Genomic DNA, 20,454 nt, shown 5'->3' with positions numbered 1-20,454 from the left:
GAAGACCACAGCATCCTCCCTCCCCCAAACTAATAAATACAATAAAAGCATAAGAAAAAGAGCCCGGCAGTGGTGACGCACGCCTTTAATCCCAGAACTCAGGAGTCAGAGACAGGCAGATCTCCACGAGTTTGAGGCCAGCCTGGTCTACAGAGTTTCAGGACAGCCAAAGGTACATAGAGAAACCATGGCTGTGCAGAAGGGGAAGAATCTTTATTTAAAAAAAAAAAAACAAGTCTTAAACTACCTGGCCCACTCCTGGCCTTTGGGGTAGGGGTGAAATCAGGCTGGGGAGAAGTGAAATGCACCTAACAGCCTGGAGTCAGAGCCGGGAAGCATGGGAACCCCAGTGAGAAGAGCCAGGTCTAAGGCACTCACGTGTTTCCTCCTCAACAGCAGAGGAAGAGGGCTCAGGACATCAGAGCCCAAAGCAGGCGGGTCACCCCAGGTCATAACCCAGGTAAGGCGCTTGGGCTTAGCCCAGGGGATGGGGGAAGTGGCTGGTGAGATTAGTTTAGAGGACAGTTAGTGGTATGGGGCAGGATGGAAGCCCAGAGGGGAAGTAGTGATTGTCCCTGGGTGTGTCCCCTGTGGGTACCTCGCCATCACCCACTTTCTGCACCGTCCTCAACAACCATAGCTTTCAGGATAGGACAAGACTACTTGCAGAGGCAAAAGGGCCGCCAACAAGGCCACCATCCAGCCACCTTCTGGTAGAACTCAAAGCCCCCTGTTCCTTGTTCCCTTTGGCCCAGGGCACATCTCCATCCCACCTTCTCTGCGCACCTAACCCTGCCAAGCACACAGCAGATATTAAACATTCAGTAGTGCTTGTTGCTTTTCTCAGACAGGGTTTCTCTGTGGAACAGCTCTGGCTGTCCTGGAGCTCTCTCTGTAGACCAGGCTGGCCTCGAACTCATAGAGATCCACCTGCCTCTGCCTCCCGAGTGCTGAGATCAAAGGCGTGCGCTGCTAACACCCAGCTACAGTAGTACTTTTCTTTTTATTAAAAGGCCAAAGCCTCGGTTGCAGGATGGTTTCCTCCCTGCCACCTCTGGCTGTCGATTGCATACTAATTGCGGCTGTTGGTCTGCCACCTGCACACTTACCATTAGAAGTACTGGCGCTGAGATTATGTGCCATTAATCACCCTTTAATCAAGTCACTGAGTCATGTGACCCTCGCCTCCTTGTTTTGTTGCTCAAGTCTACAGAGCCCACTCACCTTTGGAGGATCGTCTGGGGACTCTCCCGGTCCAGCCCGGCTTGCCATCCCTGTTCCCTCTGTGAGCCTATCCTCACTTCCCCTTTGGGGTCAACCCTTGTGCTCTCTCCACTGAACCTTTCTGACTGTGTTGTCTTGTTTTCTGAGGCAGGGTCTTGCTATGTAGCCCAGGATGACTTGGGTCTGACTATGTATGCCGTCAGCCTTCACTACTTCAGGGTGCTGTGACCAATGCTCCACAGAAACACCCACAAAACATGCCTCCTGCCACATCGTTCCCACTGTTGGTTGTGGCTCCCACGGCCTTCCGTTCAACAAATATGACCCATGAAACAGTTGCCTGGCCGGGCGGTAGCGCACACCTTTAATCCCAGCACTCAGGAGGCAGAGGCAGGCCATCTCTGTGAGTTTGAGGCCAGCCTGAGCTACAGGGTGAGTTCCAGGACAGTCAAGGATACGTAGTTTGACACTGTCTCTTAAAAAACACAAGCTTACTTGCCTGACAGTGTAGACCTGCAGTGCCAGCACTCAGGAGGGGGAAACAGGAGGATCATGAGTTTGAAGCCAGTCTGGGCTACATGGGAAGACCCTGTCACAAAAGAACAAAATATTTAGTGAACCTCTGTTTAACAAACACCTTACAAATAAATGGAGTCCCTCCTAAAGGAGAAGAGAGAGTTGGGATATAAATGCAATGGAATAATGGAGACATTCTTCTACAGTTGATCAAAATGGTCTGCCTTCAGTACAGCACAGGGCTAAGGCCACCGATAGGTGGGGCCTGAGTGTTTCCCAAACAGCCCAGCGTCTTCCAAGGAAAATCGTGTGTGTGGGAGAAAGGTACCCTTCTTTTCTGTGGTGCTCCCTGCTCCTTGGCCTATTTCTTCCTAGTTATAGCTGAGCTGCATCAGCCACAGGCAGTGAAGAGGCTGTACACCCACCCATCAGCCCCAGAGAGGCTGTACACCCACCCATCAGCCCCAGAGAGGCTGTACACCCACCCATCAGCCCCAGAGAGGCTACACACCCACCCATCAGCCCCAGAGAGGCTGTACACCTACCCATCAGCCCCAGAGAGGCTGTACACCTACCCATCAGCCCCAGAGAGGCTGTACACCTACCCATCAGCCCCAGAGAGGCTGTACACCTACCCGTCAGCCCCAGAGGCTGGGCCCACTGAGAGCAGAAGAGGGAAGAAAGGGAGTCAACTACAAATAATAAGTTGAGGTTTGGGGTATCCTCAGAAGAAGGGGGAAGGCCTTAACCGAGGGTCACATATACAAATATGCATTTGCACACACTCTCTGTCTGTCTCTCTCACGCACTCGCGCGCGCGCACACACACACACACACACAGGTCAGGAAATCAACCCTGGGGCCCAGACTTCCCCAACAGGTCCACCCACCAAGCTCTGCCCTCTGAGAATTGTCACTCACCCCAGCTCCAAAGTAGAGCTGTAGGAACCTCCAGCCTAGCCTGTCGACACTGTCTAGTGACCCTCCGTGACCACAGGCTGAGGTACGAGCGGTCTCTCCGCACAGCAGACAGTCCTGTCTCACTGTCCAGGTGACCTCATCACCCTACCTCCTCGTGGACAGAGCCTTCATTCCCTTTGCCCCTCTAGGGCCCTGACAAGATTCCTGGGTGTTGGTGAGTGTTCAGCTTGCCACCAGTGCCATCGTCCCCATAGCCTGCATCCTAGAGACCCGCACTACTCTTCACCACGGATCAGAAGACATTTCCTTGTGGCCTCAGAACCTACCCCAAAAACAGCCTTTGGGGGCTGAGAGTGGGGAGATGCATCACCCAGAAGAAGAGCCAGATACTGGCCCTTGAACCTTAGGGTTCCCCATCTTCCCCAAAAGTGCCAGCCTGCAGCAAGGCTGGCTGGGTCCCAAGCCCTCTTCCCAGTTCCTGAGGGTGAGTAGGTTGGCCTCTCAGCTGACTTGAAGACTTGTGACCTCAGGGGGGCGCAGGGAAGCACTAAGCGTCACTTCCAGCTGCACCCACCCTCTGCCACTGTCTGGTGTTCTGGGGACCAGAGTCGCCCTCCTTCCTGGTGGTCAGCAGGTTCCAGCATGGTGCAGACCCTCTCCTTCAGCAGCTCAGCACTTACACCATAGTTGGCAAGTCTAGAACCACCGGGTCCCAGTACCTCACCGGTGTGAGTTCTACCATTGCCAAAAAGGGTGGGAGGCCTCAAGCAGCCAGACCAGTGAGCCTGTGCCGAAGAAGAAGCAATTAGGGAGGTTTGAGGAGGCCGCTCTATCCCCACAGCTAAGACAAAGGTCAGCATTACGGGCCTTCGGCCCAGCTGCTCCAGCATGGAAACCCCCTCCAGCCACCACCTTGCCCTCCACACTCACAGTCCCTTTGTGGGTATACTAGGCAGTGATGGAGCCATACTCGTTGCTCTCAAAGGAACTCTAGCAGGTGACTCCACCCCAGGCACCTGATAGCACCGGCTAGGGGATGGGTGAACTCTAGGCCAGGGAGTCCCCTGCTTGGTAACCAAGGAAGAGAGCTGTAGGGAGCCAGCTTTGCCATCTACCAAGGGCCCCAGGTGACATCCTGTTTAATCCCTATCACTCCCCAAGAGCCGAAAGTTCCCCAGCTGCCCCACCCCACAGGGAAGGGAGGCAAAAGTTAATTCACATCCAACTTCCTTGTCAACCCACAGGCAAACCACTGCTAGGCCTGTGGCCTCCTCCCTGAGGCTGAGAAGGAGGAACACCTAGGCTAAGAACTTCTCTGGAGAGCATGGGCAACCATCACTACAGGGCTAGCAAGCCAAATACAGCTGCATAGCCGGTCCACACAGCATTCTTCTCCGGAGTGCAGTCTCCTTACCCCCTTCCAAAGAACTCGCATGCTCCCGAGGGAACTTACCCCAGAGGCCGTACATGTCTGCCACCACGTCATATGGATTCATCCCAAATAGGAATGCAGCCTGGGGGAGCTGCTGGCTCACAGGGCCAGTGACAGCAGTACCAAGACCCCTTCTGTCCTCCCCGCTCTGCAGCTGGATCAAGGATTCACAAATGCTGCCTTGGGGGGACAGAGCTGCCAACAAACCCAGGACACTGAGGCTGGGCACTGCCAGTGGCCTAGGCTTGAGGGCTGAGATGTCTCCAGTGCCCAGAAAGAAATGTGCACGATAGCTGGGCCAGGGTTGTGGGCCACCCCTGTGATCCCAGCCCTGTGTTCAAGGCTGGAGTAATCTACTTGCCAAGGAAGGTCCTTGAAACCTTGACTTAGGGTAGCTGAAACCTCTGGGGACACACCCAGGACCTGGACTTTTTCTCCTGTACTTCCCAAAGGCAGGCCATTTTTATCTCGTTCAGAAAATACTTAGCCAACTAAGCCACCGGTAGGGGCTTGGTTGAGTGGGTCACTCCCTCCACTCCAGGGTGGGTGAGGAGGGCCCTGTCCTGTCCCCATTCCTGACTGCTCAATCCTAGCTGGGCTGAGAGTGAGTAGCCCCGCCCACCCTCTGGGCTGCTTGCGATCAATGGAGGCGATCACATTTCCAAAGGCCCAGGCCCGAGGACTGCAGAGCTGGGGCAGGGACCTGGATAATGGCCTGGATTGAAGAAGCAAATGGAGGATAGGGGAGGGCTAAAGTCTGCAAAATCCACTGCATGGGGACTCTGGGAAGTGGCTAGCCCAGGCAGCCCAACACCAGGCAACAAGGCAAGGGGCTTGCCCAGAAGGCAGTAGGGGTCACCGTGCCTGAAAAACACAAAAGGTTCGGGGTAGACTGGACCACAGGAGGGGCAAACCTCACCAACTGCTCTGGTACCCAATGAGAGGTGAATCCTTTGGCGATAGCACAGACAGCCAAGGTCCTGCTTGACAGGGTGAGCCCTCTCCCACCTGCCCTGGCCAGCATGATCAGGAAGCCAGTTCCCCGGGGAGTCCAGCCAGCCTGCTAGCCTCCACTCACCCGAAGTTACTACTGTGGGTGACCTTTCACCCAGGCCTAGAACTGGCTGGATGAGAATCACAAAGCTATGGCCCCAGAGGTGTGAGGCCCTGTGCCTGGCAGGAGCTATAGAACTAGCCGAGCCTGCACCTGCTACCGAGGGTTCAGCAAAGCCTCCACCCATGCCAATGTGAGAGGCAAGACCTCCCAGGGTCTGAGGACTGCTTTGGCTAGGGATAGGGAGCCAGCCTGGGGTGGTCCCTGAGTGGTGGACAGGAAGGAGCAGAGGGACTCAGTCTTAAGTAGAGACTGAGACAGCCATAGCCAAATGCCTGCCACCACCCAGAGACAGCGCCAGGGCCTTACAGAGCAAGACCTGGAAGAGCCTTGGCCAGAGCAGTAGTCTCTTCCATTGTGACATAAGCAATCTGTCCCTTTTCCACAGTGCTCAGACCTTCTGCACGGGTACACACTAGCACCATGCCCCAGAGATTTATGGGAGCTCCCCCTGTGTTTGGCAATAGTAGGGACAAATGTCCTGACTGTCCTACACGATCCCCAGGGCACCCAAGCAGGCAGCCCTGGATGCTCACCCGTTATGATGAGCAGCCAACTGGATTGGTTGATATCTAACTTCCAGACCCAACCACACACATTCTCCTGACCTAGCCCCAGCCCTCTTCAGCTTGGCAACCCAAAATGACTCAGTCATTGGATTGAGGAGTGACTGGCCCCTGCATGAGGTTCCCCAGGGAGAAGCAGCCTCATTAGAGGCAGGCCCGATCACTTCAAGTATGATGGCTACATGATGGTCAGTGGACCAGGTCAGCCAGCTGACCTCACTGCCTGCCAGTCACCTGAGCTTCACCCAAGAGCCTGGCTGGTGGACTCCTCCCAGCTGTATGGATCAGGTCCACATCTCCTCCATCTTGGAGACCAGGGTCAGAGCGAAGATTCACCCAGCCCTGGGCTATATCAGTAAACCCCACAGAGCAAGGCCACTGGGGTCAATACCTGGTGGTGACTGAAGAAGAACTATATTAACCCACTCCACTACTCATGGACCTGTAGCCTGGCTTTCTTCCCAAGGCATCCATTTCTCCATCCGTGAGACGACTCTATCAACGGCACGCTCCATGTGGCTGTGGGAGATGAGAGATTACATGTTATGACCCATGCATGGGCATGAGCAGCACAGGGCTGGTGAGTTACGGGGGTCTAAGGATGCAGGAAACACCGCTGGTGTGAAGGTGAAGGCCACAACCGACTTTGCCCCAGAACCTTCCCGGCATTCCAGTGCCAAACCACACTAGACCACACTAGTTTCCCTCCTCTCATCACCACCAGAGGTGAGCTCCAGGTAGGCTCTAGGGATAGTGGCCTTCATAAAACATGCAGGCTGAGCACAGGACACCCTCACTGCCTGGAATTGCTTCCCTGGAACCCTGTAGCAGAAGGCCAGGCCCCATTCTGCCACAAGAGGTCTCACCCCAGGGGTATGCTGGCAGCCCAGCAGGGCGTCTCTTACTCATGGCATCACAGAAGCAGGCCCTACAGATGGTGACCCCCCACCCCCACCCCCAGCAACTCCATCTGTTGGCCCAGCTCAGATTGCCCAGCTCTGACTCCACTCTGGCCCCAGGCAGTGTAAGGCGATCTGGCTGCCCACCAGGATGGGGTTGCACCCTCACCCAACATGAAGCCAGATGGGCCAGGAACTGGTGAGAAGCATAGACCTGGAGATGCAGGGGGAGGTGACCGTGGCCGCAGCAGCCTGCTTTTCCCATATTGGCACTGCACATGATTGCTCAGAGCGGAGAGACACAAGCAAAAATGTGCTAGTGCCAAAATCGGCCAAGCAGATGGTACTGGAACAAGCCCTCTGTGGACAGAGTGGACGAGGAGGTCTTTGCACCCCTGCGCCCCTGGAGATGTCGACGTCCAGGCAAAAGGGGGTGAGGTGCTCTGAGGCACTCGCGGTTCTGTCTCTGCTCTGTTTATGGCCCTTCGGTAATTCACTGACTGAGACTGTTCACAGTGAATTCTACCAGTGCCATACACAGAACAGGAGTCACACTCTCCAGCCTGCAGACCCTGCAGGGCCCAGCTGCCCTCTCCTGGTAGCCTCAACACCCAGTAGGGACTCCAACCCCACTCCCACCTCTAACGCTGTCACCCACAGCTCAGCAACCCTCCTCACCCATGCCCAAAGTGACCTTCAAGGAGAGAAGAACAACAGGAGAAAGACTGATTTCTTGGATTTGCAGAGGCTCACATCCCTCTACCACCATGCAAACAATCCATCCATCTTTTTGCCAAGGTCAGCAAGCAGCCGCCGGGTCTACCTAGGACGGTCATACCAGACCTCACCCAGTGCTGAATGGGCAGTGACAAGGACATCCGGGATGCTTCTCATGGCCTCTGAGCCCAGAGACCAACAGCTCCACAGCACAAGCCCAGAAGGCAGGACTCTGAAATGCCCTGGATGGGCACCTTTGCTGCTTGACCAGGGCCAAGATGGAGACAGGAGGCTCCTTCAGATAAGGAGGTAGCTCGGAAGGAGCTAGGGTGAACTGTCTCTGGCCAGAGCCTGTGGAAGCAGCGTCTGGAAGGCTCTGAGAGTGCTCTGGAAGGAGGTGGAGGCCAGAGAGCCAAGGGAGGGCAGGGGCGGTTGCATCAGTGGTTGTCACAGACGCGGTGGAGGCCCTTACCTCTGGTGCCAGTGCCCTGGGGAGAGTAGGTCTCCCTGGAGCTGGCCCCTAGGGCATGAGACTCTGTAGAGAGCAGCCAACATAGGCTCAGCCTACCCCAGGCCAGCCTGGAGCCCAGGGGGGAAGTGAGAGGGGAGAGGAAATACATTGGAAGGGATGGTCCCATAGTAAGAGTTCTCCGGCTCAGAGACCTTGTAAACTTTTAGTGCAGGCTACCCCAAGCCCTCAGTCCCAGACTTGATAACATACATGTGGGGCTTGGACACAAAACTCACTATTAGTAGACTCTGAACCTCCAGCCCCTCTCCCCAGAGGCCATTTCAGCTTGACTTGGTGGGGGTCTGGAGAAGTTAATTCCTGGTCTTTGGCCTCGGTTTCTCCAACTCTAATTATCTGAACTTGGGGGTTGAGAGCGGGGGCTATGTGTGAAGTGGGGGTGAATAGTTGTAGTCACAGTGTCCGTTGGAATCAGAATCACCAAGGAGCCCCTTGAAATGTGGATTCATGCCCCACTTGGAAATCCACATTTTAATATGGGCCTGGAGAATACGGAGCTGGGGAGAAGATGCTATTAGAGCTGTTTAGGAAACAGAGTCCTAAATTCTTTTTTTTTTTCCTCCCTGTTTCTATGGAACAGAGGCGTGGCACTGATGGGAGACACTCAAGGTACCAGTCTCCTGACAATTTAGGCTGGAGCTAAGGACTTCGCCATCCTCTGCCCAGGAAAAAAATAAAACATCGTAAGAAGGAGAATAGCCCCATAGCATCAAGTGCCTGGGCAGGCCCACCCTCCTGAGTGCATTTTCCTCTTCTTAACTGAAGGGGGATGAAGGGCAGGGAAGGCTCACAGAGCCAAGTACCTCTTCAGCATCCAGTTCTAGTCAGCTTGGTGAGGCTCCTCCCCACACAGCCTTGCCCCTCCTAATTCAAATGCGGCAGGAGATAATGCCGCAGTGCCTTGGCAGGGCCACACCCATGTCCACTGCCAGCGTCTACCCAACCAACAAACAGCCAAGCTGTAATCCTCAGACCTTGGTTGGAGCAGTATCAGGCCTGGGCCAGAGAAACTAGGATCTTCTAGGTCTCCTGGAAGGCGATGTGTAGAGCTCTGCAAAAGCATGGCTGGTCCTCCCCAAAGGGGAAGACCATGGCGCCTTGGCCAGGTCCTCACAACAGTCTCGTTTGCTATTCTTGTGGGCCAGAGCCCTGACCTTGAGATTAAAAACTAAGAAATCCACTTTTGATGGTGGGAAGAGGTAGTCTGCCAGCCTGGTAGGTGGGAACAATGAAAAGGGCATCAGAGCTATTGTGTGAGGGGAAACCGTAGTGTGCCTGTCCTAGGTGAGTGTGTTCCCTCATTGGCTGTAAGGTCCCCCTCCCCCAGCCCTACTCCCCTTGGCTAGTCTGGGCCCCACCCTCCTGAACTCTACTTGGATACTAAAAGCAATTTGCAGAATCATCCCTCGCTTTGTGGGGGGCTGGGAGTGGGGGTGGGGGTGGGGGAATCTTTTCCTGGGCACTTGCCCAACAGCGGTGTGCGCCTCTTCCCTCCTATCTCTCGGTACCAGAGCAGCTACCCAGAGGTGAGTGGTACAGGCGGGGTCTTGGGGGTCTTTTGCTATCATTCAGCCCCCGTAACTGTTCCGATCAACATCTACACAACGGATCTAGAGTCCCTGTTGCAAGTCTTCCCACCATCAATCGGCCCAGCACCAGTCATTTGTATCTCCATCGAACGCCCCGACGCCCTGAGGGCTGGGGCAGTCAGCCTGTCCACACGCTCAGGGCGTGGCCCAACCTCTCGGTGGGCCAGTGAGATCGCAGGCGCCCCTCAGGCTGCTTTCGATGCAGTCCAAGCCACCAGGGCATGCACCAATAACTCCAGTATGTGTAGCTGTGCATTGCACAAGCGCGTTCCGGGGCCACTGGACCCCGTTAATACTCCTAGTGGAAAATAAGAATAAACGAAATTCTCACAAGTGAGACTATTACAGTGAAATTGTTACTTTTTTGTGTAATGTCCCGCCCCGTTAATCACCATCACTGCTTGAAAGGGTGGCTAGAATCCCTGCAGGGGAAAAAAAGTGGAGGCTGGAAGACGGCCTCGATTCACGACTAGCCCACCAGGACCGGTTTCTTGGAAGGCTTGATTGACCTCGGAACAGAGACCTGGAAATGTGATGCCCAAATGGTTTGTGTGTGGCGGGCGGAGGATGGGAGGATGGTGCGGGCTAGGCGGAGCTCAGTGCCCCGGTCTCAGGACCGAGATGTAGCTCGGGCACCTGGTCCACGGTGTGAAAACTGAACTCTTTTTAAGGAGGTTAGCGAAGCCAACGGGAAGCCTGGAAGGCCTGGTCGTAGCCAGCTGACAGTGAAGGGGCCGGTCAGGGCAGCACTCCCCCTCCCATCCCTGCCCTAATCTCCTAGCCAGCATTACTTCCCTAGCGCTAGCAGGTATTTCCACGTTGGGTAGGGACTCCAGGGACGAAGGAAAGGAAAGTGAAGGTCTCGGCCTGTAGGGCTTCGCAGAATTGAACGACCCCTGACGACCCAGGCCGCATCCTCACTGCCCACAACCACAGGACACACCGACCGGCAAAACGTCTAAGACGCGTTCCGGGAGAATGACCCTGGGGACCTGGGGACCTGGGGACCTGGGGACCAGCCCTGGCTAACCGAAAGGGTGGTGACTCAGGACTGGTCTCCGCCTGCTCCAAGGCCGGAGGCTACGGAAGGAAGGCGAGCAGGAGGTCTGGGGCCAGCTTTCCCCAGGGGACTGGGCGGGGCAGGCCCCGGGCCACGGAAGCCGTCACCAAGCTGAGCGAAACCCTGAGAAGGGGCTGGAGAAACCAGCTCTGCGCTGGAACGCTCCCCGAGCCCGCGCCGCGGCCAGCCTCCCGGCCTTGCACTTCCTCCCGGGCCCACCAGGGCGGCGAAAGGCCCGCGACCCCAGCCGAATTCCTCCAGGAGGCGACGGTAGGGCTGGCGGCCCAACGCACCGAGCCAACCCCAACCTGCGCTCAGACCTGCCCGCGCCCCCCACCCCGCGCCCCCGCCCGGGGAGCCGCACTGGATGCGGGGCAGTTGCTACTGAGGGCCCGGGCACCCCCGCGGGCACCCCCGCCACAGGGCCGGGGAGTCAGGCACTAGGGCTGCAGCGTCATCCCCGAAGGCCACGGCCACGACGGGGCCACTGCTTGCCCCTCCAGCCGCCCACAAAACTGGCTCCTCGCCCCGCTGGCCCTCGGGCGCCCGCTCCACCTTCGCCTGGCCCCGCACTGGCTCCGCCCGGCCCCGCCCCGCCCCGCACTCACCTGCGCTGGCGCCCGGCTGGACGCAAGGGCCCCCGGAACGGACTAGCGCGCCGGGCCGAGCCGAGGCGGCGCCCGAATCTCCGCCGCCCGGGGGGGGGGAGGCGCGCCGGAGCGCGGAGCCCAGCGGGGGAACAAAGAGGAGCCGGGATGGGGCCGCGCGCTTCCTGGGTGTCGGGTGACAGGTCTGCCGGGGAAGGCCCCGGCCGAGCCACCTGAGGAGGAGCCTCTTCCACGAAGCAGGCGGGGCAGGGCTGCGGGGGCACCCGGGCCCCAGAGCCCGACGAACGGGGGGCACCAGGTGCGGAGCCCGCTCTCAAGGACGGAGGCTGCCGGGCTCAGGCGCCGGGACCCGGGGCTCGACGGACAGAGTGCCGAGATAATGACTCGGGGAGGGTTTACCGCCCCGGCACCCCGCCCGCCCCTCGCGCCGTGCCATTGGCTCAGGTGCTGTAAGGAGGGGGAGGGACAGGAGGCGGACCGAAGATGATTCACCTTGAATGTGGCTCCGGTTGGTGCGCGTCGCAGGGCACGCCCGACCGGGACTGCGGAGACGGCCGGAGCCCCGCCTGTTCGCCCAACCCAGCCGGGCTTGGCCCCCAAGGGGTCCCGCCGCCCACCTTCAGTCCCAGCGTCCTACCTTTGGGCTGTCGTACCCCAGGCCGAGGTGCACCCCGGTGCCCTGCCAGCCCACCTCCCTTTAAGCCGGTTGCTAGCCAAGGTGCGCATAGCACAGCCAACTTGGAAATCCGACTCTGGGCTGGGGGAGGGGCAGAGCTTCGGGAGGCCCGGGAGTACTGTGGAACCAGCACCCGGACGGCTCTCCGCAGTCTCCTCCGAGAGGTGTGCGCACGTCTGTTCTCCCTCGCTGCGAGCATCCAGGCCCGAGGGCACCGAGTTTGAGTGCGCACCCGAGACTCTCCGCTCGTCCCCATCCACCTTTGCCTAGCTCCGAGGCCTCACAGGTGTCTGGCCACCGCCGCCGCAGGGAACAAAGACCGCCTGTCCCGGAAGGGGGAGGGGAAGGGGAGCCGCCCCCAGACCCGCTCCCATCTCCCTTCCTTCCCCTCCACTGCCGCAGTGGCTCCCCCGGGAGGGGGCGGGGCCATCTGGGGCGACGACCAGGCTTAGATCCCTCTAAACCTCCGTAGTTCGGATGCCACCCCCGAACCTTGGGGAGGGGCAGGGTTAAGGTACACCCCAGCTGTCCCCGTTGAAGTGGCCTCTGCCTTCTTCCCCAGCATCCTGGGCACCAGAGCGCGCGCCCTCATCTCCTTCCTCCCCTGCTCTGGGCGCCCTCCCATTCCCTGCCGCGCCCGGCTGCCCCAGACGGCAACCACAGTTCAAAACCAGATTAAAATAAAACGTTAATCCGCCTTCCTCCCTTTTAGCTCCTAGTTCTCCCAACGGATCCGGGCAGGTCTGACCGCCTAGAAGCCTCTAAAACCGGGCATGGGGGTGGGGTGGCGCTCGGCTGGTGTTGCCACCAAACTAAAGAGCCCTTGCGCTTAGGTTGAAAACCGTTAGCACTCGGTCTTGAGCTCCTGCGAAGGAAGTGGATTAGAGGAACCAGGCCTCTAGATTCCTCCCTCCCCTGCTGTCCTCCAGGGTCGGGGAGTGACGCTGCAGATACGAACCCTTCTATATATTCAGCTCCTGGGCAGGACCTGCTCCAGCCATGGGTGGTGCAGACAGATGGCTCCGGAGGCAAGACCCACCCCAAGGCAGGAAGGCCAGGACCCGACTGTCCCTCTCGCAGCACAGCTGGGGATGCTCCGAGCAAGGCTCGACCCAACATACCACGGGGGGAGGGGAGTGATGACTCCACTTAACCCCTCCCTGCCCCGCTTCTTCCCCTCGCACCTCTGTGGCCCTGAACCTCACTGACGGCCGGCATCTCTCTACTCCAGCCCTACCTGGTCCCTAGGCCTGTCCTGCCCCAGGCGGCCACAGTGCTGAGTGCCTGGAAGCGCAGGCCAGGCGGGCTGCGAGTGGCCCCCTTGTCCTGCCGCGCCCCTTTATAGCATGCGCCCCGCCCCCCGCACCCCGCCCGGGCCCATTCACCTGCTGTCGAGAACCAGACACCGCAGAGCGGAAAGCTAGCCGCTCGGCTGCGGGGTCCCGCCGTCGGGACTCGAAGGGCGGGGGCGCGGGCGAGATGGATCCGATTTCTACCTTTCTTAAATGCTCAGTTGAAAGTCGAGACAGCCCCGGCCCAAGAGCGAGCGTCACTTGCTGCCCCCGCAGCCCCCTTCGCACCCCGAGACCCCCCAGCCTCACTGGAGGAGGGGCCGTGAAATTGCACCCTCGAGGTCCTCATACATATTTTAGGGCCAGTAACTGGAGCTGGACCCGAGTGGTGAGGGGGCGGTCCCCAGGGACCCGATATCCCAGATCGCTTACAGCTCCCGGCTCAGGCCAGAGAAGGGCTCGCACGAACCCGGGTCCTCACTTTGCTGGCCCGCTGGCTGCACACAAGTACCCTACCCTTCCTCCTTCGGTAGGTCCAACGTCTGTCTGCCAGCTGCGACACTGCGCACCTAGAGAGGTCCTTCCCTTCTAGAGGCCGACGACCCGGAGTCGTGCTGTCAGAGATGAGATAGGTAGTTTTGTTTCCTGGCCTTGGATCGAGGGTTAGGAAGGGCTTTCCACCTGCAAGATCGTGTTGTGCTTAGGCTCTTGACCTCAGAGCCTCACCTGGTCCCTAGTCTCGTGGGGTCCTGAATGGTCCGCACGCTGTGTGCCAGGGCACCGCGGACTTGGCGCTCCTGGTGTCTCAGCGTGTCCTGATGCTTGATCCTTTCCCAACCGCTGCCCCCACGCAGTTTACCTAATCCCAAGCCCTCGCTCCTCTGTGATGGCCCCAGTTGTACCCAAAGTGTTGAGTGAAGGAGTATTCAATCCTCCACTCCCATCTCCCTTTCCACTCCAGATGCGTCAAGTCGGGGAGAGGGTTGCTGTGTGGGTTGCAGCACCTCAATCAAGCCACTGAAGGTAGTTCTGCCGCTCACCTCGTGGCCTCTTAGGAATAGTGGGTTCCGCCTGCTACTCCAGTTCGGCCCTTTGCTCCAGTCGTGTTTTTTTGTTTTATGTCTTTCTGGACTGTCCAAAACATCTGTGTTCTGTTTATCATATGTATGCGCGCTTTCCAGACCCTCTTCACCTTCATGAGCTTTGGTTTGGTTTCCCCATTTGCAAAAAGAGATAACATGAGCCTGGCGTTGGTGACACACGCCTTTAATCCCAGCAGAGACAGGCAGATCTCTGTGAGTTCGAGGCCAGCCTGGTCTCCAGAGCGAGTGCCAGGACAGGCTCCAAAGCTACACAGAGAAACCCTGTCTCGAAAACAAACAAACAAACAAAAAAAGATAACATGACTCCTACCTCTTGGAAGACCTCGCACCCTGGTTCTACCATGGTATCACAGATCCCACGGGCCCTTGGAGACCTCCTTCCTCTTAATCCACGGCTATTCACGGGAATGTGGCCTTACTGTCTTGGGCCCAACCCCAGCCTCAGCTCTCGGGATGGGGCTTTGAGGTAGAAATCTAGATGTACATGGATGGACCCTCAAAGGGCTGCTCAAAACCCAACCAGCTAGCTGACCCCAAAAAGGCTGTGTTTGTGCTTCTGAGCATTTCTCTCCAAGAGGCTTCAGAATCCTGCCCTGGTCTGTGCTGGAGCTCGGGAGACCGCTCCAGCTGCAGGAGGGAGGCGGAGGTGCAGTGCCAGACGGGAAAGATGAAACACGCAAGTGGGAGGGGATCCTCACAGGAATCCACACAGCTCCCAAAACAGCTAGGAGCCCAGCTGGAGATGCACACCTGTAATCGCAGCCTCAGGGAGGCTGCGGCAAGAGGAGCCCGGGCTAAGGCCAGCCTAGAATGCATATCGAGTTCCTGTCGCCCGATAAAATAATTAATTAAATCATTCATTTAAATCAGCTAAATGCAATACATATATGCGAGCACATCTTGGAAATTATCTGGGCAATCAGTAAAAAACGCAAAGGGCACATCGATTCCTGTTTGTGAAAAAAATATTACCTGTTTACGTACTAAAGAAAATCGAAGAATTTAAAGGTTTTTGTTTTGTGTGTGTGTGTGTGCGCGCGCGCCTTCTAGGTTATTCCAAGAGAATTGTGTTGCCTGTATGTTTTATCGGCCTTCTAATTTAAAAGGACACTCAAAAGTTGGGTTTTTTAAAAACCCAACCTGCTTTGCGGTCTTGAAGGAGTGGCACCCGAGCCAGCGTCCAGCTGCCGATGACCAGGCTGTGGCTGCTGCAGCTCTCTGCTCTGAACAGTTACGGTTCGGGAACCCTCGCCTTGAACAAGGGCTGGGGGAAGGGAGAGAAACCAGGGGACCTCGTGGCTTCGCAGCTCGGGTCTCTCTCTCTCTTTCCTCTATCTGGCGTCTGCTTGGCTGAGCTCCATTCCGGCGTTACGGAGTCCGAGGCACCATCCCCAGAGTCCCTCACCCGAGTCAGCACAGACCAAGGCCAGCGCCAAGAGGACCGCGTTTAGCCGATTGGTTGCCTTGTCTGTAAAATAGGTGGGAAAACATCTTCTGTACCTTTTTCCGGAATGGGGAGGGTGCGCAACAGAGATACTTGGCCCTACAGAGTAGGTCTCTGTAGGGCGTTGCTCAGCTGGGGTTGGGGCTCCCCTCCCTCCCCATTCACGTGGCTGTCTCCCCATCCCCTAGGACCCTCTAGCATCCACTGCACCTAGAGGAGAGAGCATAAATGCCACACATCAAACTCAGAGTTCCCGGGTCCCAGGCTCAGAAACCTTGAGGGTCCAGTCAGTTTATGTTTGCAGTTCTTAGGGGATTGGCCCCCCTACAGCCTTCAATAGATTATCCAAAGGTCAGTGACCCAAATACTGTTTGGCCCTGTGCCAGGTTTCACTCCTGATGTCCAAAGCAGAATGTAATTGTGCTGAATAATTTGCCCCCAAATGCTTCTCTCTCTCTCTCTCTCTCTCTCTCTCTCTCTCTCTCTCTCTCTCTCTCTCTCTCTCTCCTCCCCCCTCCTCCCTCCTCCCTCCCTCCCTCCCTCCCCTTTTCTTTCTTTTTTTTTAGACAGGGTTTCTCTGTGTAGTCCTGGCTGTCCTTGAAACTCACTCTGTAGACCAGGATGGCCTCGAACTCAGCACTCAGAGATCCTTCTGCCTCTGTTGGGATTAAAGGACTGTGCCATCACCACCGGCTTAAACGCATTTTTGTTTTGTTTGTTTTTGTTTTCATTTTGGAACCTTTGGAAGAGTTAGCTCTTAAATGTCCCAAATTAAAACAATAGTCTACATTTTTTATGAATCACATAACAAATATTTGGGCACGATGTGGTGTCACACACCTGTAATCACAGCAGTTGGGAAGCCGACTCAGGAGGATCACAAGCTCCAGGCCAGCTGGATCACAGGGAGTTCCAGGCCTGCCAGGAACTCTTTTGAGACCCTACTCTCACCCACAAAAAAGGGGATAGTGTGCGCCCTGCAATTTCGTGACCTTTCTGAGACTCCGTTTGTTTCTCTGTCTGTGAATTGGGAGCTTGCCCAAATCAGAGGACTGTTGTGAACATCAAATTAGGAAATGTTTTTGCAAGCACTTTTTTTTGGGGGGGGGCAAGGTACTTTTTCTGTGGACCATTTTGCTGTCGTCGTTGTGTTTTGTTTTTGGCAGCAGTCACATTCGTTCTAGGAGATGAGGTTGTCGGGGAATGTTCCTTGGCATAGCCCAGTCAGCCCCTCGTTTCCCAGGTCACATCTCACCTCTCTTTACTGTGCGAATCCTGGTGCCTTGCACTCAACCAGCCAACTCTTGCTTTCAGCGTGGTGTCTTAGGGGTGCTATTTCTGGCTGTGTGAAGTCTCTCCCCGTGGCCTGCAGCCCCTCAGACTCCCAGGGCTCCGTGCAGAGTCCTCTAGCCCCGAGTTGTGTCTTACAATCTCCTTGTTTTTGCAAATGAAAGATTCCCAAGCCCGGCTAGGCCCGTAATTAAGGCAGAGTGGACACCAGTGTCCGGTTCTTGGAATACCAACCCAGGAATCTTTTCTCTGGGCAGGGGCGCAGGGCCCATAGAGAACCCGAGAGTATGAGATTAAAGGGTGTCAAAGGACCCCTGGGGAAGCCCGCTGGCCTTCCTTGAGAGAGCTACCCCAGGAACTGCAGAGATTTTTCCTGAAGGATGGGCCACATAGAAAGATTATCATAGCCTCCTGGCTGCAGATAGTTTCGTTAGCCCTGGGGATGTCGAAGGGCCTTCCACGGGGGGATGGGGTCGGAAATCAAGGGAGAGAAGAGAGAGAAGGGAATCCGTTTTTGTGTGTTGGAGCAAGTGCTGATCAAGAGTATCCAGAATTTAGGTCACCGGCAGTGGGTCCAAACTGACTTACTGGAGCCCATTCTATATGGAGAGATAACTTGCTCAGCCTAGACACTGGGGGGTGGGGGGTGGGGAGGTACCTTGGTGCTGCCTCAACGAGATGGGACCGACTTAGTAGACTTCCTAGGGGTGGCCTTACCATCTCCGAGGAGTAGATGGGAGGTGTGGGGGGGGGTCAGGGGCAGGAGGAGAGGAGGGAGGGGGAACTGGGGTTGGAATGTAAAAACTAAATAATAATAATAATAATAATAATAATAATAATAAAAGAATATAAGAAAGGAAACCCCTCAGTGGCGGGTGTTACAATTGCAGCAGCAGAAACATTGGCCTGCCCTCCGGAGACCCGCTGAGACCGGCAGGTGCTGCTTTCTCGCAGCTGCAGCTCTGCCCTGAGGGAGGCAGCCTTCGGTCTGCAGCAAGGATGCCAAACTGCTCATTGTGGATCAGAACCTGGTTTCAACTTCCATGGTGGGCGGGTGTGGGGGAAGATACCTTTAGCCTAAACCCTTAGGGATAAAAACTCCAGCCAGAGGGAAGGGCCCCACCCACCTGCTGTGCCTAGCTCCAGAAAGGCGATCCCTGAGTTTGCATTTGAGTAACTTGATGGGGGATGACACAACGGAGTCACCAGAAGAGTCTGGGATTCCACGGCACAGTGAGAGGAGACACAAGAGTGTGGTGGGACAGGGCACACATCCCTGATCTGTTTCTCTGTAATGGCCTCTGCTCTGTGTGACAGCTTCAGCTAGCAGGACCTCAGTCTGGGCCTTGTCATTTCAAGGGATTGCTAAGAGGACTTCCCAGGCTTTTCTTCTCCCCACTCTCCGTTGTCCTAGGCTGTGTCCATGGACTGTGGACAGGATCCACCCATATCTGCAAACTGGGGGCTGGAAGAAAGCCCCCAAATTACATCTGTTTTTCCAGTGTTGGTCCTTCCTTCATCCCTCCAGCCTCCTTTTCCATGAAGCTCTGAGGAAGCTGCTGGAGCAGACAGACTGGCCACGGAGACTGTGCTGCGCTAGGTACCTGAAGGCTGTTAGTGCAGGGCCTGACCTTGACAGGGACCCTTGCGGGCATCTGCTCACATGTGCAGATTTATCTCTTTAATCCCCTCTGAGAAGAAAGAGGCCTTTTGCCTACTTTTCAAATGGGAAACTGAGGCTCAGAGGAGTGAATCAAATTGCTCAAAATCGTGCATATAACGAGTCTCCCACCGTGTGCCACACGACATGGAAAAATAGATGTCTAGTAATTAGCACAGTCCCCCAGGAGCCGAATGGTGCAGTTCTAGAATTCTATCATACACCGGAGACTGTGTGGCCTTTAAGCTCACATTGTCCTAAGACAGACAAGAGGACAGACACATGCTGAAGACACTCTCCCTACCACTTCAGACAAACCAAATGGAATCTCTGGAGACTTCAGGCAGTTGTGTGGCTGAGGGGTGGGGAACTACCACTGAAAGATTAACCGACTAAAGGAACCAGTCAGTGCCAACAATTCTCCTTGGGGCTTAAGCACCTGTGGAGCCTTTGTGGACAGAGGGAGGCAGAGCTAGAAGGTCTGCTCCTCCATCTCTCTCACAGAGTGTTAGAAGCTGCCTTTCCTTGGGCCCCGTGTCGTGGGCTCGCTTCCACTCTCTGTGTTGAAGCTGGGAAGCTGCCACCTCACTTCATTGTGTCTCCATCACACACCCACGTCTCAGCCCTAGGCTGCCTGCCAGCTGATGGGGTCTCTTTAAGGAATTGATCTCTCCAAGTCCCTAAAGTGTTTCTTCAGCAGTCATCTCCTACCCAGCCTCTGCTCCATGAATGATTTAGCACCTTGGAGGGGTTGGACAGCTTCCTCTGCAGTGGAGGCCTGTGGCTGTGACATCACCAGCCCCCCACCATGGTGGGTGATGGCTGCTCCTTTCGGCTCTAATGGGGAGGAGAGAAGTACAGAGCCCGTCTGGGAGGAGATTGGCCATGAAAGTGAGTATCCATCTGTCTCCACAGACCTTTGGTTTGGGGGGTCTGACTGATGGGTCAGCTAGCTAATTACCCTCAGAAGTAACTAGAGAAAAGCCTGAGTCCAGCTCTCTGTCCCCAGCCTAGAGGGACCCACACTCACTTCAGAGCAAGGCTTGTCTTTCCCTTCCTAACATGCTACAGAGAAGAGTCATACCAAGTGTTGTGACCCTTTATTCTGGACACACACAGACATATGCACACATGCACGTGCTCACACACACATGAACACACATGCAGACACACAAGCACACACACATATGCGCGCACACACGCACCAGTTCAGTGACTCTCAACCTTCCTAACACCGTGACCCTTTAACACGGTTCCTCTTGTTGTGGTGACCCCCAACGATAAAATCATTTCGTTGCTACTTCATAACTGTAATTTTGCCTGTTATGGATTGTAATGTAAAATATCTGATATGTAGCCCCCAGAGGGGTCATGACCCCTAGGTTGAGAACCACTGACCTACATGGATGTACATAAACACATGTCCACTGTTTGCAAAAAAGTCTTCTCAGAAAGTTCATCACTATGCACCACCTAAATCTTTCCTGCTATCCAAGAGGATCATTTTTCTCAGACTCCATCTGGAGCCAACAGAGAACAGCTGGCCATCGCTGGCCATATGCTAACCCTCAAGCACACATGTCAAATGATGGCAGTCCTGGTGCTCCCTGCTCTGAGCCTCTTCTAAACCTGAGTAACTTCAGTTCTCCCAATTCCACCATCCTTTGTGCAAACAGCATCATTTTTTGCTAAGCAGCATCCAGCCCAGCTTCTGCAGAGGTTGGCCCATGGGCAGGGAAATGGCTTTCTGGGGGGTCTCATCTGGTGGGCTTCTTACATCTTGGAGGAGGTGTAACTTGGAGGAGTTTTCTCTG

At 56.0% G+C, this 20,454-nt stretch overlaps 2 non-coding genes across 2 annotated transcripts; both read right to left on the bottom strand.

The window, feature by feature from the left end:
- Positions 1-3,320: 3,320 nt before the first annotated feature.
- On the bottom strand, positions 3,321-3,420 carry Mir182 (microRNA mir-182). The gene has a single exon (NR_105141.1). It is a non-coding gene; the product is annotated as a microRNA mir-182 (primary transcript).
- Positions 3,421-7,137: 3,717 nt separating this feature from the next.
- Mir183 (microRNA mir-183) lies at positions 7,138-7,217 on the bottom strand. The gene has a single exon (NR_105142.1). It is a non-coding gene; the product is annotated as a microRNA mir-183 (primary transcript).
- Positions 7,218-20,454: the final 13,237 nt, after the last annotated feature.

Source organism: Cricetulus griseus, assembly GCF_003668045.3.
Source record: "Cricetulus griseus strain 17A/GY chromosome 1 unlocalized genomic scaffold, alternate assembly CriGri-PICRH-1.0 chr1_0, whole genome shotgun sequence".
NCBI lineage: Eukaryota > Metazoa > Chordata > Mammalia > Rodentia > Cricetidae > Cricetulus > Cricetulus griseus.
The sequence above is the reverse complement of the archived record's forward strand: the minus strand, read 5'-3'. Positions and strand labels throughout refer to the sequence as shown.